The 24,684-nt window shown below is 38.0% G+C and overlaps 1 protein-coding gene across 1 annotated transcript in view; it reads left to right on the top strand.

Annotated features, from left to right (window-relative positions):
* Positions 1–412: 412 nt before the first annotated feature.
* Positions 413–24,684, top strand: part of pik3cb (phosphatidylinositol-4,5-bisphosphate 3-kinase, catalytic subunit beta) — a 60,956-nt gene continuing 36,684 nt past the window's right edge. Inside the window, exons 1-2 of the mRNA XM_041994481.1 lie at positions 413–652; positions 15,731–15,810. The gene's annotated coding sequence lies outside the window, so the exon portion shown is untranslated. The remainder of the gene's footprint in view (positions 653–15,730; positions 15,811–24,684) is intronic.

Here is a 24,684-nt window from a genome sequence, read left to right as displayed (position 1 = left end):
TGTTAGCATAATGACTGAATTTATTTCTGAATAATTCAGTAATAGAAGTTTTCCGTCGAAGAAAAGCCGGCTTCTGTGATGCTCGAACACCGTCAGCTGCGTCATGTTAGCATCACACCGAACACATCCACAGGCAATGAACATATGGACATCAAAATAAAAATCTCACAGAGCCACACGAAGGCATTGTAAATTTGTTTGGAATTTCACCTGCGTGTATTATTTTAATCAATTTTAAAATGAGCCTGAAATAAAATTCCGCCTGAATAATACGTTAAAAATAGAAAAAACTAGCAAAATAAAATTGAAGATCAATAAATCAAAAAAAGTCTTATTCTTGAAACCCAACCGGATATTGTGTTGTGCCTTATTCACCCGGACTGAGTGGTGATGACGAGGATATGGGAAGGGGGAGCTCGCGGAGGGAAATGCAGCGGTGGTGGTTCACCTTCTGAAACAAACAGGAAGCTCCCCGCGCTGCTGTCCACCTGCGAGGTCCGCTCCTTTGAGAGACTGTCGAGCTGCGGGTCCACACAAGCGCCTTCAACGACAAACTGTTTCGTGGTGACTCCATAGCGGCGACATTAACTTTAAGACGTGTTGTTACTTCGGCACAATTTTTCCACAACCTGGCACCGCGGAGTGAATGAAGGTAGGTCCTCTGTTTTTAAGTGACAGATTAAAGCTTCGGAGTAAAGACATCACTTCCAACTCTGTTCATCTGTTTGCTTAATCATTGCTGCATTTCTCTTAGGTTTTAATGATAGTAACTTAAAACATTTACTCTTACCACAACTAAAAACAAAAGGCAATTTAAAGTTAATACATTCCAATTCAGCATTTTACGAGCAGAGTAGTTTATCTTTAATTGTCTTCGACAAAAAAAATTCTTTAGCTTTCCCGTTCATAAGTTACTTTCAGGCTGCTGAATGACAACAATTTTAAGTCACAGTTTTATTATCATGTTTTCTCGTGTTTCGGAGCTTTAAAATGAGTTTTCTGGATTTAGTGACTCCTGACACAAGGCGAGTCAACAATAAACTCATTATAGGTAAGTTGCGTTTGTTCAGTTACACCAGAAGGGAATGTAGTCCTGAGCGATTAAACCCCAACACATGGTGCTTATGAGTCAACGTGTTTTTTGTTTTTTTCTTCTGCTTGAAGTGAATGTCTTCGATGTTCATTTATTTGTTTATTGGTCTGTCAGATTTATTTATTTAGGCTATTTGTTTAGTCATGGGGGATAAAACATGAGAGAAGCGGTTCCAGTTGGAGATCTTAGCTGGAGAGCCTGTTATTTTTTCGGTAAGCTGACTCCAGCTCAGCTGTCCCTGACGATAGTGCTTTGTTGTTGAGAAATGGCCAGACAGCAGAGCAGAATAAAGAGGATGTGAAACTAGTATAAAGAGCAATTTATTTGCACTGCACTTCATAAAAATCAGAGAGGAAAATCTACAGTTGTGGACTTTATAAATGTCTGGACACAGTGTCCTTTTCAAGATGTCATAAGTGAGTATGGTAATGTCTTACCTTAAGATATAACAGGTCCGTGTGTATTTGAACACAGACACAACCAAAATGGATTTAAAATAACGCAATCAAAATATGAAGTGTTAACCTTTCAAGGAGTACAAAAATGATGTTGTTGAACTATTTATGAATTGCTGCTGAACAGTACTTGGAGAAACCAAATCTTTAGCTTGTTCATATATTTCTAAAGTTTTGTGTTCAGCAAGTTCAGAGTTCACAAGATTCAATTCCTTTCCTCTTATGAAGCTCCTGGGTTGCCTTCAGCTTTGGTTATTCATCCGTGTAATGCACCGTCCTCTGGCTTCATTTCAGATGGCTGTGGCAGGATGAATTCTGTGTAAACTGCTTTACTTTCTGATTAAATTTAGTCATATTATTTAACACCAGCTTCATCAGCAGATATTATTATTATTCAGCTTTTACTTTCTGTCCTATAAGTGCTTTCTGGCACTTGCCAGGCCAACATTGTAAATAAGAATTTATTCTTAATGTTTTTCCTGATAAAATGAAGGTTAAATAAATATGCATACCTATGCCATCACTCTGCCTCCATCATGTTATCACCATTATGCAACTTCATCTTTGGTTTTATCTGCCCATTGAATATTGTTCAGCAAGACTTTTTGTTTGTTTGTTTGTTTCTAAAAATAGTTTCTTGCTTTAGTTTTAATTTAGTTTTTTTTTTTTTTTTTTTTTTTTTTTTGAGCATCCTTAGCCAAACCTTTGATATTTGCATTTATCCAGGCTTTTTTTTCCCCCGTCAGATTTAAATGACATCCATTTGTTGACAATAACAGCTTGGACAGTTTCTTTAGAAACTGCTATTTGGATTCAGGTTTCAGCTTGACAAGTAAACAAGTAATCTTTCCCAGTAAACCACATGGATCTTTATGAGGAAATTGTGCCTGATGTTTGTGCTCTGTATGCAGTAGTCACCATCCTTTGGCCTCTTTCGCACATCGTTCATGATATTAGAAGAGACAAAAATATTTTGTGTATCAGTTTAGATATCATTCTGTGTCTTCAGAGGTAATCAGAGATGTTTAGTTGAATCTTTCCAGGAAGGAAAATCTTGGAGTCACACAGAAGGAACGAGGAATTTATTTGCTAAATGTTTCACTTTGCAAAAAAAAAAATCATTCAGGCAGTGGTCCCGACAGCTCTCTGTGTGGCTGGGTCTGCTGTTAGGTCCCTTCTGAGGTAAAGTTGGAGTACTCTGATAAGGCTAACTGACGTCACTCTGCAGACATCAGCCAACAATGCAGCCATTTACTCCAAGCCAGATTTAGTCCCAAAGCCGGCCTCCCGGAGAAACTGGGCCCAAATGAAAGCAGAATTCTAACCAAGTCTTTTTGTAAAACAACATGTGAGGTGACGCCTGTCGTACGCATCATTTGCTTTAAAGAACTGAACAAAACTGAACTTGGGATGTTTTCTGAATGGAACATATGTGATTGATAGATAAAGAGTGGAGTAATGGATAATGTTTTAGGTGATGTTGGGACACAGAGAGGTGGACTGCAGCTTTAGTGAAAGAATGTGTTACTGGTCTCAATGGCAAACAGCATGGCAGTTACTAAACTAACAGAAAAAGAATACTTGTAGCTGAAACAATCATATTTACTTTACGAACCAGTAGTGTGTTTAAATCAGTCATCAGAGTACAGTATTTTTAGTGTGCTCAGGAACATTTAGGTACATCAGGGTATTCATTTTTATTTTTAAACTGGAAACAAAACAAAAAAAAAACAAGTGTTGTGCAATAGGAAAAATGATGACATTCAACTTAAATAAGTGTTCACATCCCTTCAGCGTGGTGTAGGAAAGTTTGCCTCTTAAAGCACCTCAGGCTGTGCAACATAGACCTAATAAACTGGAACAACATCATGCGTCATGTATGTAGACTGTACATTAATAGTACACATGGACTCATTGGCTAAAAGATGTTACTGCGGTTGTTTTTTACCACGCTATTTTCTCCTTTGTGGTCATGACAGCAGCCTGTAGGCACGTCACACAAACAAGGCTTAAACTAGATTTACTTCATTGTTAACATCCCAAACACTACACTTAACATGTTTAAGCTTAGGTGATTCTATCTAGATTTATTCAGTCTGTTTTGTTTTTTCTGTTTTTTTGTAATGGCTCCAGTGTTGTGTAGATCAGATCTGGCTGGGTTCCTTATGACTGGTCAGTAGATTGGTTGTTTCAGCAGTCGCACTGCAACGTGGCCAACGTTGGTTTGTCACCATATCAGGATGATTTGTCCCAGGTTGTGTTTGTTCACCTCTGGTCTTAACTCACTGTTTGATAACAATTTTCAAGACATGACCAGAGATATATGTTTGGTTTTTTTTTTTTTTTTAGGTCAGTCTAGATACTGGTCTGCAGAAAATGAATGGTAGGAAGACCGAGTGCTCCAGTTTTTAGTCCCTGTGCAGAGTAAAGAGATGGAAAAGTACATTAGAGAAGCGGATTTTGAAGGCTTCATTTTGGAAAAATTGTTACTAGCAGTACGTTTACTCTGACAGGCTCTCTGTGGTAAGCTAATGGTCCTTGACCTATTCATTCTGACCTGGCAGGTATGATTATGATACCTATGTTTTCAGTTTTTTTTCCTCTTCTCAATGCTGCCTTTGAATACTTTTAATTCCTCTGAAAGTCAGCAGTGTGGTAACATCAGATAAAATGCAGGGGTTTTTGTTTTCCCATGCAGGTGAGAACCAACAGCTCATACGAAGCACGTGGACATTTTTAAGAGCTTCATCTTGCAGCCTGAACTGAATGTTCTTTTGTCTGTCTGTGTGAAGTGAAACACCTGTGTGTTGCAGTTGCCATCTCTTTTGTCTCCTTTTTCTTTTTATGTCCCTGCATGTCCCCTCCACCTTCTCACCCTCTTACTTACTCACACTTCCTGCTGTTACACACCTAAAGTAGTCGCCTTCATTACAGCACAAGGCTTGCATAACATCCTCTCAAGAACAGTGTGTAAAGGAGAGACTGTAAATGTGTTCTTCATGGATGTAGTATTTCTACTAGCTTTCTTGATTCCAGACCCCTTCTTTAAGTCTCACAATTTGATCCACAATCACTGCTGATAAGGGAGAGAGAAGGGTGAATAGGAATGGAAATTGCCACAGCGAGGAATGTGACTGACTGAGAGGTGAGAGCGCCCTGTTGGATTCCTCATCTTCACAGCACAGCAGGCCGAGACCTGCCGAGGAATGCAAGGAAAACAGCAGGAGAGAGAGATGTAATAAACAGAGGAAAGTACAAGGTGCAGTGAAATGTACTACAGTAGGAGAGGGAAATCTGCATCACATACATATGTGCTTGGATACAAATATCTTAATTTAATCTTATGGGCAAACAACCAGTTCAAAGCCTGACCGCTTCCCTTTACTCTCTCTAACAGATACGTTTTCTTATCATGCAAACAAACAGACTTTTAAGCCAAGTGTTTCGACTTTAGCTCTTAATCTTATGCAGCATCATACTTGTAGGAAGTGCAGGCTCACCCAATGTTATACTTGCTTCAGGTTGCTCTGTAGGATGCAGGCTGTTGTGTATGCAGCATGCTGTGGAGGTGGTGGGAAGGGGAGATGTTGCTGACATAACTAGCAGAGAGGCTGCATGACGTTTCTACAGATCATCTGTCAGAAAACTGGATCCAGAATATAAACCTAACTTTAAATTTGGTATTTTTTATTAGTTATACTTCATGCAGATTAATTAATAAAGCTGATAAATTGTGATTTTGAAACAACGGACATTACCCTCATCTGGAGTGGTCACCCAGCAGCTGCTAATGGTAAGCTGTTTGTTTCATGAACAACATTGTAAAGAATCATATGAAAACAACATTTTAACCAGCAAGAAAATGCACACTGAGTTTACAAAAAGTCAAGCACTTATTTGGTTTAAAAACAAAACCAACAAAAGAAGCATGTTAAGTATGAGAATATTTATAAGTTGGTGTAAGTTAAAATCTAGTTTAATAAAATCCTGTGCAGCTCGAAGCTGCTTGTATAAAAATTCTGCACATCATGGCTGTCTTTTAAATCAAATGTGATTTTAAGAGGAAAGCTTTCTACATAGTTCTGGTGGCAAAATCCCTCCATCTTTTTTCCATGTACCTGCTGTATCCTGTTGAGGTTCATCGGGTGGCTACTGGAGCCTATCCCAGTTGACACTGGGAGATAGCCAGGGCACACTCTGGACAGACTGGACGATGCATCCGAGGGCTAATACAGAAAAGACAGACAGCCATTCATCCTCACACCTATGGCAAACTTTGAATCACTACCTAACCCATCATGCCTGTGTTTGGACTGTGGGAGGAATCTAAAGCATGCTAACCAAGGTTTATGACACAGAAAACATGCCAACTCACAAACTAGAAGGTTTGAACAAAGAACCTTCTTGTGGTGAATCGGCATAACTAATTACTGCATATGGCAGAATTTATATTCAGTAAATCTTACCCATTACAAATGAATTATTCCTTTAGTGTCAAACTCAGGACACCAAAGATAGACATGCTCTTCAGTACAGTGATCTCAAGTAACTGTTATCACATTTCATGTTGCTATCTATAGAGTAGGCACCAGTGTAATATTGATTTTTCTTATGCAGTCATATACCGTCTGGAATTTTCATTAAGAAAGTGAGAATTAAATGACACCCTTTCCTCATTGAAGTCATATACAGAGGAAATTTGAATGCAAGTTTGAAAGTCATGCTGCTTGAATTAATCAACCTTTTCTCAGCAGAACAGTAAGGGGTTTTGCTGCTTTAGATAGCCTCGCTCTATGGTTGTCAGATTCCTTTTTGGTTTGCAGTTATGTGACAGCGATCAATGGATTGCGCTGTCTCACACTGAAAGATTCGGCTGTGTGTCGAGAAACTTGGAGTACAGATAAAGACTTGGAGTTCCTTGCTAGCTTAGATTAGATGCACGCAAATCAAAGAGATCTCAATGATAATGTAAGTGTTGTGAGTAGGAGTTCAGCTGTGTGGTAGCTGAACATGTTAAACATGCAGGCAAAGATTTATCCACCCAGCATATCCAAATGTCGCTAGTGAGATTTCTACAACTTCATATCTGCTGTTTTTTCTTTTGTTTTTTTTCTAAATATTATGGGTATCACTGTCCTATTTCTCTCTGATTTGGTGTAAATGTAATTTAGAAATGATCACTTAAGTGTTGAACTTTTTATGTCTCATCATGTCATTGCATCCATCGCCCCAGAAGCCTCTATCTCTTTTTCAATTCTGCTTTTTCCCTTTGTCCTGTTAAACTATCTGACCTCTTGCTGATCTCACTCGGCTACATGACCGTCTGACACCTTTGTCTTGCGTTATGCTGCGCGTTTGTCATCCAAGCAATCCACATACTGAATAGGTACTGTATCCCAGGTTGAGATGGACCTTTGCTCAGCCAGGCATCAAAAAGGTAACTGATTTACAGCATCTGAGAGAAGCTTTTGAGAACAGACACAATTCCCCTCCACCCACCTAAAGGCAGCTTTTCACAAGCTACTAAAAATAGAAATTTGAGCAAGCTGCTAAATAAGGGAGAATGGGGAAGAAGGTAAAGGCTGTGGGTAGATGGAGACACACCAGAAGCATTCATTGATTTAAAGCCTTCACATGAAATGCTTCAAACTTTAGATTTAAAACCCATCTGTTTACGAGTTTCTCATCGTCTTCTGTCATGGAGGGTCATAAAACATCCCACTGTGCTAATGAGTGGGTGTGTATTGTTTTTAGAAAGGATAGACAGTGGTCCTTTGTTTACGGTGAAGCAGTGATGACGCACAGTCAAGTGTGTTAGCCATTCAGACCACACTTGGTTTGGGAGATGCATGAAATGTGTGGACAAGCACATTCTTCATACATGTTTTAGGGCATTAAGCAAATTGTTGTTGCTTTATGTCATTTCTTCTTTTTTAAAATGCCACCCAAAAAAGTGTGTATTTTTTATCTTTTCAAACTGAATTTACTTTTTTCCCATTATTTCACCTTGAACAGTCCTTTCCTCCCAGCATGTTATAACACACATTTAGGAATTTGACCTCTGTGTTTAACTCGGCTGCAACTATGAACACTGTAAGCAGTCTAGACGTAGACTGTATGTTTTCCTCGCAGCAGAATTGCTAATTTGTTTTTAGCAATTCGGTGACATGTCCCATTGCATTTGTCTGTAGACTATTGGTTTGTCAGTGCAAGGTTTCAAAAGGAGAGAGGGGTGTTGTATCAAACAGGAGGTGCCTTCCAGGCAGTTTGGATTATTACGTAACCCTCAGGGATTTAAAAAATAAATAAATAAATAAAAGGGGGATCACCTGTACATTTCAGGGCCTTTACATGTTGAAGTTTGAGTATTCATTCAGTAAGAGAGTAAAGCAGGATCTTTAAGACAGACTCATATGGTACATGCCGTATCAGCAGATTAGAAGTGTGTGTGTGGAAGTGCCCCAAAGTAAAGAACAGTAAGAAACTTGGCTGGTGATGACGCCCCCAGTCATTTAAGGACTGAGCATTCCTTACATTCCTGTACCAGAGGATGGGTGGAGGAGGGAATGGGTGTGCTTGTGGTTATATGGGGAGAGACAGTCATATCAAAGCAAGACTCTCGCTGTGGTGTTTGTGAAATGATAAGGGTGACAACAATTTGCAGGGAGCCCCTGATGATTGAAAATTCTTGTGCATGTTATTTTGTCCAACCAGCGCAGAATAGAGTGTATGTGCAGGGGTCTTGCTTCTTTGGCCCAAGATCTGTATTACATGTGATGCTCACGTCACTGACCGCTACTATGTGCATTGTACTGGGAATTGTTTTGATGGTGTTGTTACGCCACAGAAAGAACTTGAGTGTGATGAATGCCTTTGACTGATTCAGTTCCTTGACTGCAAATAATCATCATTTTGGACATGTAAAATACTGCAAATTAAATGCAAAGTCATTCAATTAGGTTAAAAAAAATAGTGGAGTTGGTCACATTAAAGACTTGGTTGGATTTCTTTAGATCCAAATGCAGCTCTGAATATTTTACTGCTGAATAACTTCCTCCAGATAAAGATCAGCCCTGAAAGAAAAATGTTGTTGCTTCAACAATTATCTTAGCTTATTACTACTGTGGATTATGTTCCTCTGTATGCCTTTGTACCAGTACAGCTGAGGCCTGAGTTATGCTTTCTTTTTTTTTGTGCTCTTAATCTGTACTTACATACCACATGTGTCTTGAATTCCTTAAGATAACTGGGCTTTGGTCCACAGTGCTGACACTGACTGCAGAAATGCTTCCCGTAAGTCAGCCAGGCATTTTCATGCAAGTTACACTAAGCCTTTTTTTTATTTTTTGGGCCATCCCTTATTTCTTTATTCTGCCTATTCCCTTCTTTATTTCCCTTTTATTATTTCTGCTATTTCATTCATGTTTCAGAGATAAAAATTTACCATGTTCCAGAGGATGAATCAGTGTTGTGTTTGCACATAGGCAACTTAGCAAAGAACCTAATTTAAATAGTTTTAGGAACTTCAACAGCAGCTTATAACAAAGGCACTTACAAATGGCAAAAAATAATATTAGTGCAGGCCTAAAATATTTTTTTTTCACCAACAAAGTGATTCCCAAAGAACCTTTAGCAGAAAAATTTGGCATATCTGAACATGGCGTGTAATGTGTCCTTGAAAATCAGAAGAAACTGTACAAGTGGGGCACAAAACAAGTGTTCAGCCTAAAAGGTTTTTCTTCCCCATTATTTTTTTACAGAGAATGAAACAAAAGGCAAACATCATCCAAATAGGAGAGCTATGGAAAAACTTTTCTAAGAGGGTTCAGACTGTTAAAAAATAAGTCAAGTTATTGATAAGCACATTGAAAAAAAAAAAACTAAAACGAATATTGAAGTAAAAATAATAAAAAGACAAGTATAAACAGTAAGAATCAGCTCGACATGGCAAAATTCAGTTAGATTTGAAAGCTACTGAGTTAAAATGAGCCTTTAAACAATGAGCTCCATCCCAGCTGTGAATAGTTACTCATCTCAAATATCAACTCTCCAGCTTGTTAAAGTTGCACTGTTTTTGTTTTATTTACTATATTTCTCTTTACGTTTTCATCCTTCATTAAATTATTGTACTTATTTCCCATTTTTCTGACCGTTTATAAAGAAATGAGACGGCTCAAGAGTTTTGTACAGTTCTAGTGGCTACAGTTCAAAGTGTGTACCAGAGATGTTTGCAAGTACAAGTCAAGTCACAAGTCATTTTAGTTGTAATGAGTAACCCGCCATGTGATGCCTGTTGTCCTGGTCTGCTTAGAACAGGGGTCTACAACCTTTACAGTCCAAAGAGCCATTTCTCCCTCAGCCCAACTAAATAAAACTCGATTAAATGTTGCAAGACCTTTTGAAAAAAGACAACTTATAATTTTTATAAAGATCTGCTATAGGAAATTTGTTGCCATTTTTGAAGAACTATATTTTAATTTCTATTTTTAGGTTTTAAAATAAAGAAAAACATAAAACCTTTGCAAAAAGAGGATAGACAGACTTCCATTGAAGATATTTGTGGAAAACTGTGTATAAAAAAACCCCCAAAACGTAGTTCTCTACCTAATGACAAGAAAAATAGATAGATATTACTGGTACTTTTAGTGTTGTGTTGTGAAAATTCAATGAAATTATTCCATGAAAAAAAATTTAAATATAAAATATATATAAAAACTTGCATTTGTTTTTATATCTATATTTAAATATGTTATTTAGTTCTTCAGTAGTTTTAGCTATGTTTTAAGAGCCATTGTGAAAGGTCCAGAGAGCCTTGCAGAGTCCTGGCTTAGAAAATGCATTATAATATCCAAGGAATTTAAAATCCATTCTCAGCCTTTACCTACTAGCATTAGGAACAGCTCTGATTTGAACTGACAAATGCTTTGTCCCTCCTCTCTGGACAATTTATTGAACTCAGGATTATATTCAGGTAAGTAAATATAGTTTTTAAGGTGAACTAAACTCCATTTGGACCCACAGAGAAATTTAAAATATTATTACTGCAGTTCATAGCATTTTTTTTCCTGAATGTAGAGGAGGGCCAATATGCTGCACTTTAGTTCAGGATCACCACCTGTCCTGCAGGTTTTAGATGCGTCCCTGCCGCTACACACCTGGTTCAGAAAAATTTAAGTTCTGCACAAGCCTCTTAATGACCCATTAAACATTTCACTCGGGTGTATTCAGGTCAACACGTAAAACCTGCAGGACAGTATCTCAATAATATATATTAATATATAATATATTTTATATCTATTCAGTTTCTGGTGTAAACAGCAGCAAATTACATTATGTCCATCTTGTAATGAAAATTTGCGTTAATATGTGGTTTATTAATCATTATCACCAAAATTATTTCGGGTTGGTGCAGCTTAAACACCAAACCTAGCAATGATGTCACCTACTCTTGATTGCTCAGACTTATGAGCTAGCTGGAACGCACCATAACGTTTACACCGGTGTAGCACTTAGCTCGTTGCTAACATAGATGCTAACGTTAGCGTTTATATTACAGTGACTAACCTCTCCAGGTGTGTTTTAATGTGGATTAGGAGGGGTGTGGTGGATCCAGTGTCCTGGAGTTTTATACCACAGATGTTCCAATTTGCTGCTCTTATATTGCTCCCTTTTTTATTAAGTTTCTAATACTCAGAAGTTACGGCAATTACTTTTAGAAATAGATACCTAATACAATTACTAAAAAGTATTTTTTCAAAAGTATCTGCTTTTTTCAGTTTCTGTCGGGGCCTTCCCAAGTGCTTGTGTGAAACAAACCATTAAGGGTGCCAGCTTAGAAAACTGAGCGTTAGAGTAGAACGCTTTTCCAGTGTCTTCTGATCTCTTTACCCAATTCCTTTTTTGTGTTATTAAGAAATTAATTTAATCTTTTATATGCAAAACTTCCAGAATAAGGAAAGAGTTTTTACAAAGGCATAGGTCCATAGGTGGTTTGACACTCCCTAACTTAAGACTTTACTGTTGGGCAGCTAACACACAAAATGACTCTTTGGATCCAAGAACCTGAACTAAATTGGTGCAAACTAGAAGCTAAATCATGTTCTATTTCACTTTTAGATTTGCTTACTTTGAAGTTGCCCTTTCAAACATCTCAGCTTACATGTAACCCAATTGTCGTCTCCACCCTCAAAATTTTGCTCTCAATTTAGATATACTTTTGGACCCCAGGGGCTGTCTAATCATAGCCCCATCCATGATAGTCATCTCTTTCTCCCTTCTAGTACAGCCAGCCTATTTAATATGGCAGAGTTCAGGCCTTGTCAAGCTAAGGGACCTCTATACTAATAATGGCTTCTCTAGCTTCAGTGAATTATATAAAAAATTCAACCTTCCAATATCCCACCTACTCCAATACTTTCATGTCTGTAACTTTGTTAAGTAAAATAGCACCACTTTCCTCAATATATTCCACATTATTCAATAACTGATTCAATTTTGGACATCCCCATAAATCAGAAAAGCTTTATCTCCAAAATGTACACCTTAATCTCACGTCTTAGTAAGACATCTGTTGATAAAATCAGAAAAGACTGGGAAGGAGAACTTGGCAGGTTATTAATGACACTGACTAGGAATCTGCACTAACTCGAGTAAACAACAGTTTATCTTGCTCCAGGCTCAGTTTGATACAATGTAAGGTTGTCCACCATCTTTATTTTACCAATTCAAAACCCTCCAAAATTTATTCCAATATCGAACATACATGTAAAAGATGTCACATGACACCAGCAAACATGACACATGTTTTGGCCCTGTTCCCATCTGCGAGATTACTGGAAACTTTCTTCACATATCCTAAAGAGGCACTAAATATAAAGCTGACGCCACGTGCAGAATTGGCCATTTTTGGAGTATTATCAGATCCTCAAATAGTTAGGAGTAAGATTAAAGATAGTATCACATTTGCATACGTATTAGAATATGGAAGAATTTTGCTGGAGTGGAACTCTCCATTTATCCCCAAAGCTTCCTTGTGGCATAAGGACCTCATGCTGTACCTAGTCCTGAAGAAAATTAAGTATAATCTGAGGGGTATGCCTGGAAAATTAGATTCTGTTTGGGGCTGTATGATTAGTTATGTATCTAAACTATAGTTACAAGACAAATGAGATGCTTACCTCTGCCAACTGACTTGTCACCATATTTCATTTCCCTCTCTGCCCCATTTCATGTCATTGACAAGACTACCCACCTTCATGTTAGTATCTGCTGTGTAAAGGGAAAAGTCCTTATTTCTTATTGCATTTCCCTGTCAAATGAACAAAAAGAAATAAATGGAAAAAAAGAAAGAACACTAAGACATTTGGATTTTCTTGTTTCTGGAAAACAAAAATATGGTTTGTGTCCAGCTTAAGGCTTTGAATAAATCTATTTAGAGGTCTGTGGTTTGATATCCCAGATTCATTTTTTTGTCTTCAGTTGAATATATTTTGGCACACACATAAAAACTAAAAAAAAAATCAACTTTAGCATCACTGTGAAGTTGTTTTCCGAAAACACTAGCAGAGCTAAGTTTGGGTTTGTCCTCCAGCAAAAACGTCATCTCTCAACCGCTCCATAATGAACCCTCTGTCTCTCTTACACTTAAATGTTCTCCCTAAAAATCACTGTAACTTTCTCACCCACCCACCCACATACTTGCAGTAGATCATGTGACCCTTTAAGTTGAATAAAGTCAGGGAGTTAAACATTGACTGTCTCTGCGCTGAGATGTTATCATTGTTAAACAGTGCACTTCCTGGAACTGGTTACCCTAAGTGTTGCTGTACTTCAGCTGTGTGTGGGAATACACAACTTTTTTTTTAAATAACTATTTTATTGGTAGATTATTTCTATGAATTTCCCCTGCACCCTGTTTAAGCATATCCTCGTGCTTGTACAGAAAACATTTTTGACTCGCACCCTTTCCCCACAGTTATTCTTGCAAACCTCTGTGTTACACCCTGATGAGCAAGATAGGACATCATAACCACAGGGGAAAACAGGAAGTTTACTGGCCTCAGTCAGTGTGTATGTTGCGTGTCATCAGCTTGTGTGTTTTGTTTTTTTTTTTGTTGTTTTTTTTTTGCCCATAGCATATTTGTTTTCCATATCACTTAGTTCACATCTTGGCTTCGGTAGTGGCAGCTCTTTGAACTTTAGGGGGACTCTACAGTGGGAGAGGCCTCAGGCTGCCTTGGTTATTTTTTCAGTAAGATGCATACATACAAAAAATAAAAAATAATACAATTGGTCCACATCATGTGAATATAAATAAATAACTATCATATACTGTGCTCTTTTTTAAACCAAAGTTAAGTGGTAATTATTAATAACATTGTTTGCCAAAAAGCCAACTCAAGTTAAGCATTTTGTTGTTTCCATATGTGGTTGCTCTCCCTGGTCATGCGGGATTGAGTCTAGCTTTCCTCCACTGTTGTTAGATTAGACACGGGCTTCATCAGATACATTTTTTTTTTATTTGTACTTGTGTGGAGTTTGTATTTAAGTCTGTGCAGTTGTGATGGGACTAACTTGTTTGCTGAAGTTAGCCACACAAGAGAACAAAAAAGACATTCCCCTGATCCTAAGTCATTCCTTCATCTCCCCTTCTTGAGTTTTAGTCCTGCCTACTTTCATTTGCATGGTGGGATAATGAGTCTTTTTAACACCATGACTGTTATAGTCTTCAGCACAGGAGACACTAATATATCCTAGCTTATAGCAATGTTTCTCGATCCTGGTCCATGGGGATTCCTGCCCTGCATGTTTTAGATGTTTCCGTACTTTCTCATAAGCAGGCTTGCAAAGCACTTGATTAGCAATTCAGTTAATCTGAATCAGGTGCCCTTGAATCAAAAACCTCTAAAACAGGCGAGACAGGGGCCCCCAGGACCAGGACTGAGAAACAATGGCTTATAGTACCTTCTAGATGGCAATTTATAATAGATTTAAGGGTCACTGGAAGGTATATGGAGGAGAGAGTAGACACTTGACAGCACAAAATGGACCGATGAGATGCACCCATCGAGTGAGGGCACATAGGAGAAAGCATAAATGCTGCACCTCTTGGATCTTCTTGGTAAAATGCTCCACTGTTTTACATGGAGATCAATCTACAGTTTTTTGTTGACAACTAATAAAATCAGAAAATCTTTTTTTTTTTTTTTAAGTTAAACTTCCCCAGGATCATAACATGTAAATTGCTTGTTGCAGCTACATCTTGTAGCTTAACAGTAAATGATTTTATTTACTTGTACCCCTCCCACTCTCTCTAAATGACCAGACCAGCAACAGATGTACAAATAGACAAAGACCCTTAAAATCGATTACTGACAGACTTTTTCATCAGTTATCTAGTAAATGTTACATGGATGCTATACATAATAGCCCAGTCTTTCTGTGTGGAGTTTGCATGTTCTCTCTGGGTACTCCGGCTTTCTCCCACAGTCCAAAGACATGTATGTTAGATTAATTGGTCACTCTACATTCTCCATAGTAGTGAGTGTAAGTGATTTTTGCCACACTGTGTTAGGCCCTTAGAAAGTTAGGAAGTTGTTGCATGCAGTTATTTTACTCGTTTGGAATAAACATGACCTTAAACTGATAAAAGTTAATCATACACTTATTTTCAGTCGTAGTGTTTCAGTTATTTTACTTGCACAATCCTCCCCCCCCACCCCCATATTGGGACTCAGCTGTTTTAGTTTTCAGTCTTTCATGCATAAAAAACTGCCAGATGAATGTTGTTGCACAAGTACTGAAGCGATCTCTTGTGTCAGCAATTTCTCTCAAGGTGTCTCATCCAGGATCTTGAGAAAAAAAAGGTGTAGCTGAAGAAGGAGGTGGTGGGAATAGATAAGTGAGCTAAGGGAGGTCTGTTGCCTTATCTGGCATTATGGGGCAGCCGGGGCCATTGAGCTAATCAGATGTGCATACTTGTGTTTGCTGCATAGTTTCTCACACACTGAACACATCTTGCTTTGCTTCCTTTGTCTGATACACATATTGCTTTTCATACACTTAATGTGGTTACAGTAGTTAAGAATGAGTATATTCTTAAACTTATATTCTGCCTTTTCTGAAATACTTTTAACATATTTTTACCCGCTCTTCTAAAGGTTTTGTTTATCTCGTTCATCAGATGCAGCATCCCAGAAGCTATCTAAACCACCCCCACGAGGAACAGAAGCACAGGAAATAAGACATTTCAGGAAACAGCAGGTAAGACCTCTGTTTGAGTTTGAGCATGCTGCCGCTTGTAATAATCTTGACCCATTTTATCTGTGATGCTTCTGTAGGTGCGTGTGTGTGTGTTTGCGTGCTACTGTGTGAAAGACGGAGCAGAGGAACTGAGTGCAGACTTAGCTGGAATCTGGGAGAATAGTCTCGTCCTGACAGGCGAGGAATGTGGGAAAGTCATCCAACAAGCTTTCATATCAGAGATTGGTGTTACACTCATTCAGTCAACAAGTATTACATCAATCTGGATGCATCATGTCCTCCTCAGTGCTTTTATTACTATGACATTTGCCTGGAAAGCACAAAAATGTCATATGGTGTGTTTACTTATTTCCAGGTCGCTACGACTTGTCCATTTCTGAAAATTTTAGCATTTTTTTTTCTTGCATCTCCCTTGACCCATGAGGGCTGAATCTTGGATTGTGTTACGCCAGACTGTTTACAGAAACGAGGATCTACTGCTGGGTTACCAGTTGTTGTTGTGTCAAATGAACAGTTACAGCAATTTCAGGTCTACTGATCAATCTATTAATTAAACCTTTGGTTTTGCCAAATCTATTATGTAAATCAAAAAGTTAAGACCATAGATAATTTGATAATTGGGTTATTTTCTTACAAGTCAATTGTTTTGAAACAAATCCTCCCAGTTTTGTTTAAATAAGACATTTTATGCCCTCAAGTTGGCACAAATTCTTGAGCTCATAATGATGATGTTACTGACATTTTTTGTTTAAAATCTAAAATATGAGAATAATTTAAAATGTAAGAAGAAATCTTTTTCCACCATGACCATTAATACCTCTAATCACATTGACCTGTTTTGGGACATGCTAGGGGAAGAAGAAAGGATCAAATTTTGATGCATTGATACACAAAGATTTTAAATCAATTCACAAAACATCAAATTTAGACACACGATATTTTAAGGAGAAATTTGACTGGCACCCTCCACATTTAAAGTCATAATATGTGAAAGTACCTTGGGGTTCATAAATGAACAAAAATTCCACTTTTCCAGCCAGGGTAGAGTAAAAACAGCCTGCTCTTCCAAACAGAGGATGCTCCTCAAGGCACACTGTCCTGCAGGTTTAAGATGTACCCCTGCCTTAACAAATCTGACTCAAACTAATGGGTCATTGTGTTGGATACACTTCATGCAAGACAGTGGCCCTCAAGGACCAGAGATGAAGAGCCCTGTCTAAGCATGTGTGTGTTAAAGCTTCATTGTAACTTGGAAAGGGGGAAGCACATTGCAAACTTTTTTACAGCTTATTGCCAAGGATTTCTGTCCATGTTGAGTCTGCGAACCAGGGCTTCTGTGCTGTGTTTTGCACTTTGTATTTAAGATGCAATGCATCCTGTCTTTAACATATTTCATTGACACAGTGATACCGACACTGTTAACCAAATCCATGTGTTTGGGAAACCAGGTAGGATAGTTCCAATGTGATGTGTGTCAGTGCCACATAATGTTCATCCATTCAACCGTTACCCACTTTTTCCAATGCTAGATCTCCAGGGGTTGGAGCCTACCAAGTGAAAGGCAGGTTACACCCAGGACAGGTCTCTGGTCCTTCCCAGTGCCACAGGATCTTCTGTCTCCATAAACACTCATTTTAAATCAAATGACTGGCTGATCGCTTCATGTGTGCTCCAAGCAGAAGCACATAATGAGAGATTATTTTGCTCATTGCAAGTAACAGGAGGACGCTGGCTGGAATTCTGTCATTGTTTTTTTTTAATAAGTCAAAAAATGCTGACGTCTGTTTTAACTTATTACGAGTTCAGGTACTTGTTTGTTTTTACTTTTGGTTCTTTTGCAGAGCTGGGAAATGCTGTGGCAAATGTAACCTTCCAGTAAACTGGCCACATTTCCATTTACTTTTTATTAATAAAATTAATTGGATCAAAATTAATTATAATTATTACAAATTTGATTAAGTCCTGTGTAGAAAAATAAATGTATTGATAATTCAGCAAGATGCAGTTAATTCTTTATTTAGGCACAAGCTCGTCATGAAGTAAGCTGGCTCAGGTTGCTTAAACGCTGCAGAAAAACTCTCCAATACTATTTCTCTGTCACTTATAGACTCAGTAAACCCCAGCCTTCATCGTCTCTCCATTACTCTCTGTTTTGTTAAATATTTTAGAGGCTAATTTTTCACCAAATGAAACATTTTAGTTATGGCACTGGTGGTGCAGATGCTAATAGAAAAGAAAAAGTTTTAACCATGATTTCAACTTGAAAGTGGGTCTCTAGTTTTTAGGAAGTCAAGATAAATCAGACTTATTTTTGTTTGTGGGAAAATAAGGATGTGGGAATGATGTGACATAGGAAAACAATTGCCCAATCTTCTCATAATAACTGTTACAATCCTGAGGTGTATTTATCTTGGCTTATGAACAAGGAAGAGTTGTGTTTCCTGCTCTTTTTTTATTAGTTATATTTCCCCGTAAGTTCTTGCTGGGTAAACACGTGGTTAACTTTGAGAATGTTGTAATGCAAAAAGAGGCATCTATCAGCAATGATAACTACATTTCATGCTATCAGTCTGTGCAGGTGGCCAATAAGCACCAATAATCAGTACAGATGCCTCCCACCTGCTCTCTGTTTTCTCCCCCCTCCCTTTCTTCACTCCTACTCAGATGTAGAAAAATAGCTCAGGACAATAACTCATTCTAGGTTCTGTTATTGCTCATCTTCCCTCTGACACTACCACTTTACCACCACAGACCAAACGAAGCTTAAGCAACCACACAAGACTATCACCTAACTTATGCATTTTTCCCCCTTGTTCTTTCTTTCTAACATTAAAATCATGCATACTGCCATAACCCTTTTGCTAACAATCCAAGGAAGCCCTGCCCTTCAGCTAATTCTTTGGAGCATGTTGATTTGGCATTATACTCATGGCACTGACCTCACTACCAGCAGTGTTATAACTTATATTTAGACTAGTCAATGGTGTTAGCTGGACAATAGAGCAAGTGCTGATGTTTTTAACTAATTACATGGACAGAGTAAAGAAGGTTGTTTACAGCACATGCTGTTATATTATAGTAGCCTGGTCATGTTTGCAAAAGTGGCAGAGCAGTTTGCATAGTCTGGACAGATGGATGGATGTAAAAACTGAAGAGGCGGACATCAGCGTGTCATTTACTGCAGCTAAATGTTCTCAGCAACCCAGTCACCTCCTCAGCAAAATGAGGGCTGGAGCCAAGACATTTCTCCCATTTCCAGTCTTGTGTGTGCATGTGTATGTTTGTCTGTCAATGCCAATGTGTGGCCCTTTGTTTATGCAGGAGATAAATGGCAGCTTGGCAAGATGCTGGGATATCAGTGCTAAAAAATTAGTGGTGTGTGTGGGAGCAATCTCTGCTACATTCAGAGCTGCTCAGTGTTATTTTTGTCAGTTTCTCTTCAGTCTTTCCACCGTTTCATGATTTAACTAAAGGCTGTGGTCCTGCGTAGGCTGCGTGTTACAGGCTGGGATTTTCTATAAATCTATTTTCAAACTTCCCGTTTTTGAAGAACCATTTTGCATCTAGTTGTTTTCATCACAGTGACCTGGAGCTACTCCACTCTGTATTATTCTTTATTTGGCCACTCTGCAGTGTTGTTCAAAAGCCCAACACTATATCAACTAACAACCATTTTAAAAAATGGCTGGATTATTAAATTCAGAATCTGTGCTCCATGTCAGCTGATGGTGAAAATGTAATATTTGCTTCTCATGTGAAAACAATCTAAAGAAAATGCTTTTTACTTTTTGAATAAGTTTAGTAAGATATCACCATTTTAATTAAATTTAGTTTGGTTTGATTTATTTAGCAACAGTTCACGACAAAGGTCATCTTAAAGGCACTTTTTGAAATGCAGTTCAATTTGCTGTAATCCAGTTATTAAAGTAAATTCGTTGTAATCCACATAGTTGTGTTCACAAAATGTCAGTTTGTAAAAAACGGCCAAGCTAAGGAAAAAGCTTAATTGTATTGATCAAATTAAATCTGCAATTTATATCATCTCATCGATCGTTGGCTCCTGAATTCAATTAAATCTAATCCAGTTTATATCATTGAAGAATTTGTGTTATATGCAAGCATCCAGTCGTTATCATTAGCCATGTTTACGTGCACAAAGTTTCTTACATCAGATTACAATTCTGATCAAGAGGTTCCCTTAACCTTAAAGAAAAAGATTTTCCAATCGATGTTTGAATGGAATAAACCATTTTTACATGCACAGAATTGTACTGCTGTCTGCAGTAGAAGAAGAAACTGTGATTTCTGATGGAAACAAGCACAGCTGCATGTGCATTTTTATTCCCATCTTACTCATTTTAGTTTTTCACCCTTAATAATTTTTAATTAATTCAAAAACTCTGGTTTGGTCTCACCATGTCTTCCACTACTTGCATCTTTTTCTGAAGTGCAATAAAAGGGGACAAGTCAAGGGACAAGTGCAATAAAAGTTGGAAGGTGAGGTAGGAATGGGAATTGATAACATTTTATTGATATCAACATTATCAATTCTAGCTATCGATCTGGTTCTTCATAAATTCCCTCATCAATTCCTGACCCAATTTTTTAAGAAGAAGAAACAAATACCTACAAAACAGATTTACGATGTCAAAAAATTGTTTATTTAATATCTAAAATGAGTAAATGTGAGTTTAGAATCTTTGTCAACTCCACACACTGTAAAGAAAATTACTCAGCTCAAACTGACCTGGAAGCCAAAACTACAGATCTGGTCTGAAAAGGATAAATATATGAATATAAAAACTCTGTAGATATTTACACAAAATCAACCAAGAAGGCAATAACACAAACACTGACTGTATTGTGACTAGAATTTCTAGGATTTTCAGCCTCTCCCCCCTCCCTCCCTCTACCACATTTAATTATTTAATCACCTCACTAACACTCAACCAGTGTGACTGCACCTCACAGAAATGGCCACTAAACTTTACCTGCAGTTCAGATCTGTAGTGATGAATATATATTTGTAGTAAATCTTTATTTTGTACACATTAGATGCATTTAACACGAGAACGACCACCATGGTAATTTTGACAGTTGTAAAATTTGCATATTCGGTAACTTTCTCCAATAAAATCACAAGGTGCTGGTCTCAGACTTTTTCTGAAACTATTTAAATAAATAAGTTAATAATTTTTAATATTTAGTATAAACAGAGGAAATATGATCATTTGAATCTATTTCAGCCACAGGTGGTCATTTTGACCACACTGGATTTTGCTCTGTTGTATTTTTAGGTTCTCATCATTCTTGATCAGATCATCTGTAAAAGGTGGTATGCAGAGATGGAATTTTGCTGGATTGTACATCATACGGGACCTTGTAAGAATAAACGTCCACATCTTCTAGAAGTTCACTGAAACACACACAACTTAAAGGGGTTTCTACAGAGGAACGTCTAGCGGAGTTTATGAAGGTGATCCTGCCTTCTCTTCGCACCTGTCAACCACATGCACACTGCCGATGTGCACAAAGCGGCATGTGGAAAGAAAGTAATAATATTTATACTGTTATGCCAATTTACACTATTTACTATGAGGCTAAAACAACTATTTAGAGGTCCCAGCCAGAGCAGATCAGACCTGCTGCACGGCTTTGCCTGACGTGCTGCCGGTGTCTGAGGTTTTTTTTGCCTCCAGCTTTGTGCTACAGCCCATTTCTAGATTTCATGGAATAAAACAAAATTTCTCCTCTGTTCTCTGTATTGCACATGGCCCGATGTGCACACAGAAAGCAGGTCACAATTCACCCTTCTGCCCCTGATAACTGTTTCACCACTTCACTCAGAACGAATCTAATTAACAGTGTACAGCTTACTAAAGTCTCCATGAAGCACAGAAACACAGGTGAGCTCATGGCTAATTTAACGAGCTGCTAACAGCCTCCAGACAGAAACAGAAGGAATATTTTCACCTGAAGGAGGAAAACTCACAGCTCGTCAGTGATGAACTCTCTGAAATCCACAGAAAGCAGGAAGTTATCCCATTATTGTGACGACTGAATTCAAAGAATCTGCACATGAAGCAGACCTCCAGAGAGTACTTTAATCCACTTACGGAAGAAACACGGAGCAGTGATTAGGGTGCATACTCCTCCGCACAAGGATATAGGTCTGTCCTATCATCGGTTACTATTATTGGTCTTCCATAACAGACATTAGAGCTTGTGCCACTGTCATGTTTGTCAGTTAAATTTAGCCATGCTCTGGATCGCCTCTCCTGACAATAAGCACATCTGCTTATTTATAGTCAGCGTGCTGGCCAGCACCTGTTGACTCTGATAGAGAGCATCGATAAACCCAGTGGCACATGATTCCGGTTCTTTGGAAAAATTAGAACCGGTTCCTGAGTGGAACCAACGTTTTATGTTACGGATTATGTTACATTGAGGACTGGCTGACATAACTATCATGTGCAGTACAGATAATTTCTACCGAACATTCGGAATATTGTTTTCATGCACACCGATAGGATCAAGATTCTGAATACCCAAACCATCTCAGTCTAGATGAAATTTTGATCTAAATGAGAATTAACAGTTTAAAATCTTCTGATATGTTTATATGAATCATTTTCATTTCAATCAGGCTTTTAATATGAATACTTTTGTCCATTTAAACATGGTTGTTGATATCTGCTGAATTGATATATGATAAAGCTTGTGATTTACCAAACTGATCAGACTTTGGCCGTTTAGATGCTAATAACACTTTGTTGAATACTTGAGTTTTAAATTGTTTAACAAATCGGTCCATTTGAACACATCATCTTAAGCTCTATGATATTTTTTATGGAGTTTACAGTTGACTGAGTCATTTGGAAAAAATAGTAGTTTAGTTTATGTTTAATAGTGACTTGTAACATCAGGTCTTATTTCCACTTTATAAGCTACTAGAAGGAAAAGGTCAATTAACAGGTTAACTCTGTCTTAATTGGAAAATTACTGACCCCAAGTGTAAAAATGGCTGTCCACTACATGGGCACTCCAGTGACAGCTTTTCATTGTTGCTTCTTTGTCAGAGTTTCCAAGGATAGTGTTCTTGGTCGTAGTCAGAAAAGAAGCTGTTGTGTCCAATCAAACAAAGGCTAATCCTTATGTCACCCTAATAGAGCAGCTGTTTGTATGCAATCCAACTTAACATCAAAACAAGAAGAACTGTTCTATGCATCTCCAGTCAGTAGCATGTGCATCATCTGTAGAGACAATTAAAGGTGGAGCTTTGACCACTTAACTCCAGATATTCAAATGATCCTTCTAAAAGAGAGTAAACAAGGAAGTCTGATGTTTTTGTACTCGTAATAGCTCTTTTGTTTATTTTTCATGGCATCCAGTGTATTCATGGAAAAGTTGAATGAAAGATTTTTAGAAAAATACAATGTGTCATCATGTCGGTGTGATCCCACATCAAGAACCAATAAAAATTAATCATTATGTCTTTGTATACACATGCCTGTATTTAATTTCCTCTTTTCCTGTTTCACAGAATCAGATATCGGAGCAAGCTTTGAATAAGTGTGACTAAAGTTTGCATAGTTTGCTATGTTTGCCTGCTTTGCTTTCTAGTGGGTTTTTATTGTAGTAGAGTTTAATATTTTTTTCTTTTTTAGACTAACAAAACATTTCATTTGCACATTATGTGTTGAAGCATTGATCCATTGTGTGAGGATGTTTGTGTATGTTTATGTGTTTGTGGAAGTCTCTGAAGGTGTGAGCAAGCCGCCTGAAGCTACGGGTCCAACAAAGCAAAAACATGACCAGCACCATGTGACTGCACGGCTCCCTCCCAGCCTCTGTATTTTGTGTTTGTGATCCTGTGTGTGTTGGTCTGTGAGGCCAAGCTGGCCAGGCAAGGGCAACACAAGGGCAGTGTTTGTGCAGGGCACGGGACTGTCCTTGGTGGCACGCATATACACATACAAACACACATTTGCCAAAAACAGAGGCTTATTGTGGACACCCAGCCCAGTCAGGTCCACCCACTACTGTCACACATTGTGTCATATTTTGGATTTCCATCTCTTTCTTGTATTTTTCTCTCTCACTCTTCTTGTATGATCACTTCTACTCTGCACGGTTTAATCTTTTTTAGTTGTTTTTTCACAGTCTTACATATTTTTCAGCTCTACCGCTTCCCATGACAGCCTCCTTCTGTCATCATGAATCAGCCTCCCATCCCTTCTTTTCACTCTCATTCCCAAAGGAGGTGTGAGAAGTCTTGACAGTTAAGTCATGGAGAGATCCACGTTGTTGACTGTGTGCTTCTTCTCACTTGCCCTGTGTGTGAAGTGAATCAGCTTCTCTGGAACATCACAGTTGTACATCTGTTTTGCTTCCCCGGCACACACCAACTGAGATAGAGGCTAAAGAGATGAACTCAAATACTGTTTTGTTATTACAGCTACATACAACAGCATCAAATTGCTCTTGAATCATCAGTGATTTGCTAATGACCCCTTGGTGGTGAATTTTTGTGACGGTTAGATTCTTGTGTGATTTTTAAGACTATAAACAGGGGATCCATCTGCAACTCTTCAGGGTGTAAAAGTCCACTGTTATTTGGATTTCTTACTGGCAGGTATTAAATCTTGTTGGAACTGGTCCAGGCCAGGAAAACCTCTCGCAACGGTTAGATAATAGATTAGTCAAAGCATGACCTTTTTACCTACACCACACATTGGCTCAATAAACCTTGAACAAAACTCTGTCCATTTCAGCTTATTTTAGATTTTAGAGGCTAATATTTATAGTAAGTTCTTATATGGAAACTGTTTGATGTTTTTGTCATGGGCACTTTTATTAGGTTTTTCTATTGAT

This window comes from Melanotaenia boesemani, chromosome 9 (genome assembly GCF_017639745.1).
Source record: "Melanotaenia boesemani isolate fMelBoe1 chromosome 9, fMelBoe1.pri, whole genome shotgun sequence".
Taxonomy (NCBI): Eukaryota; Metazoa; Chordata; class Actinopteri; order Atheriniformes; family Melanotaeniidae; genus Melanotaenia; species Melanotaenia boesemani.
This window is presented reverse-complemented; position numbering and strand designations above follow the sequence as displayed.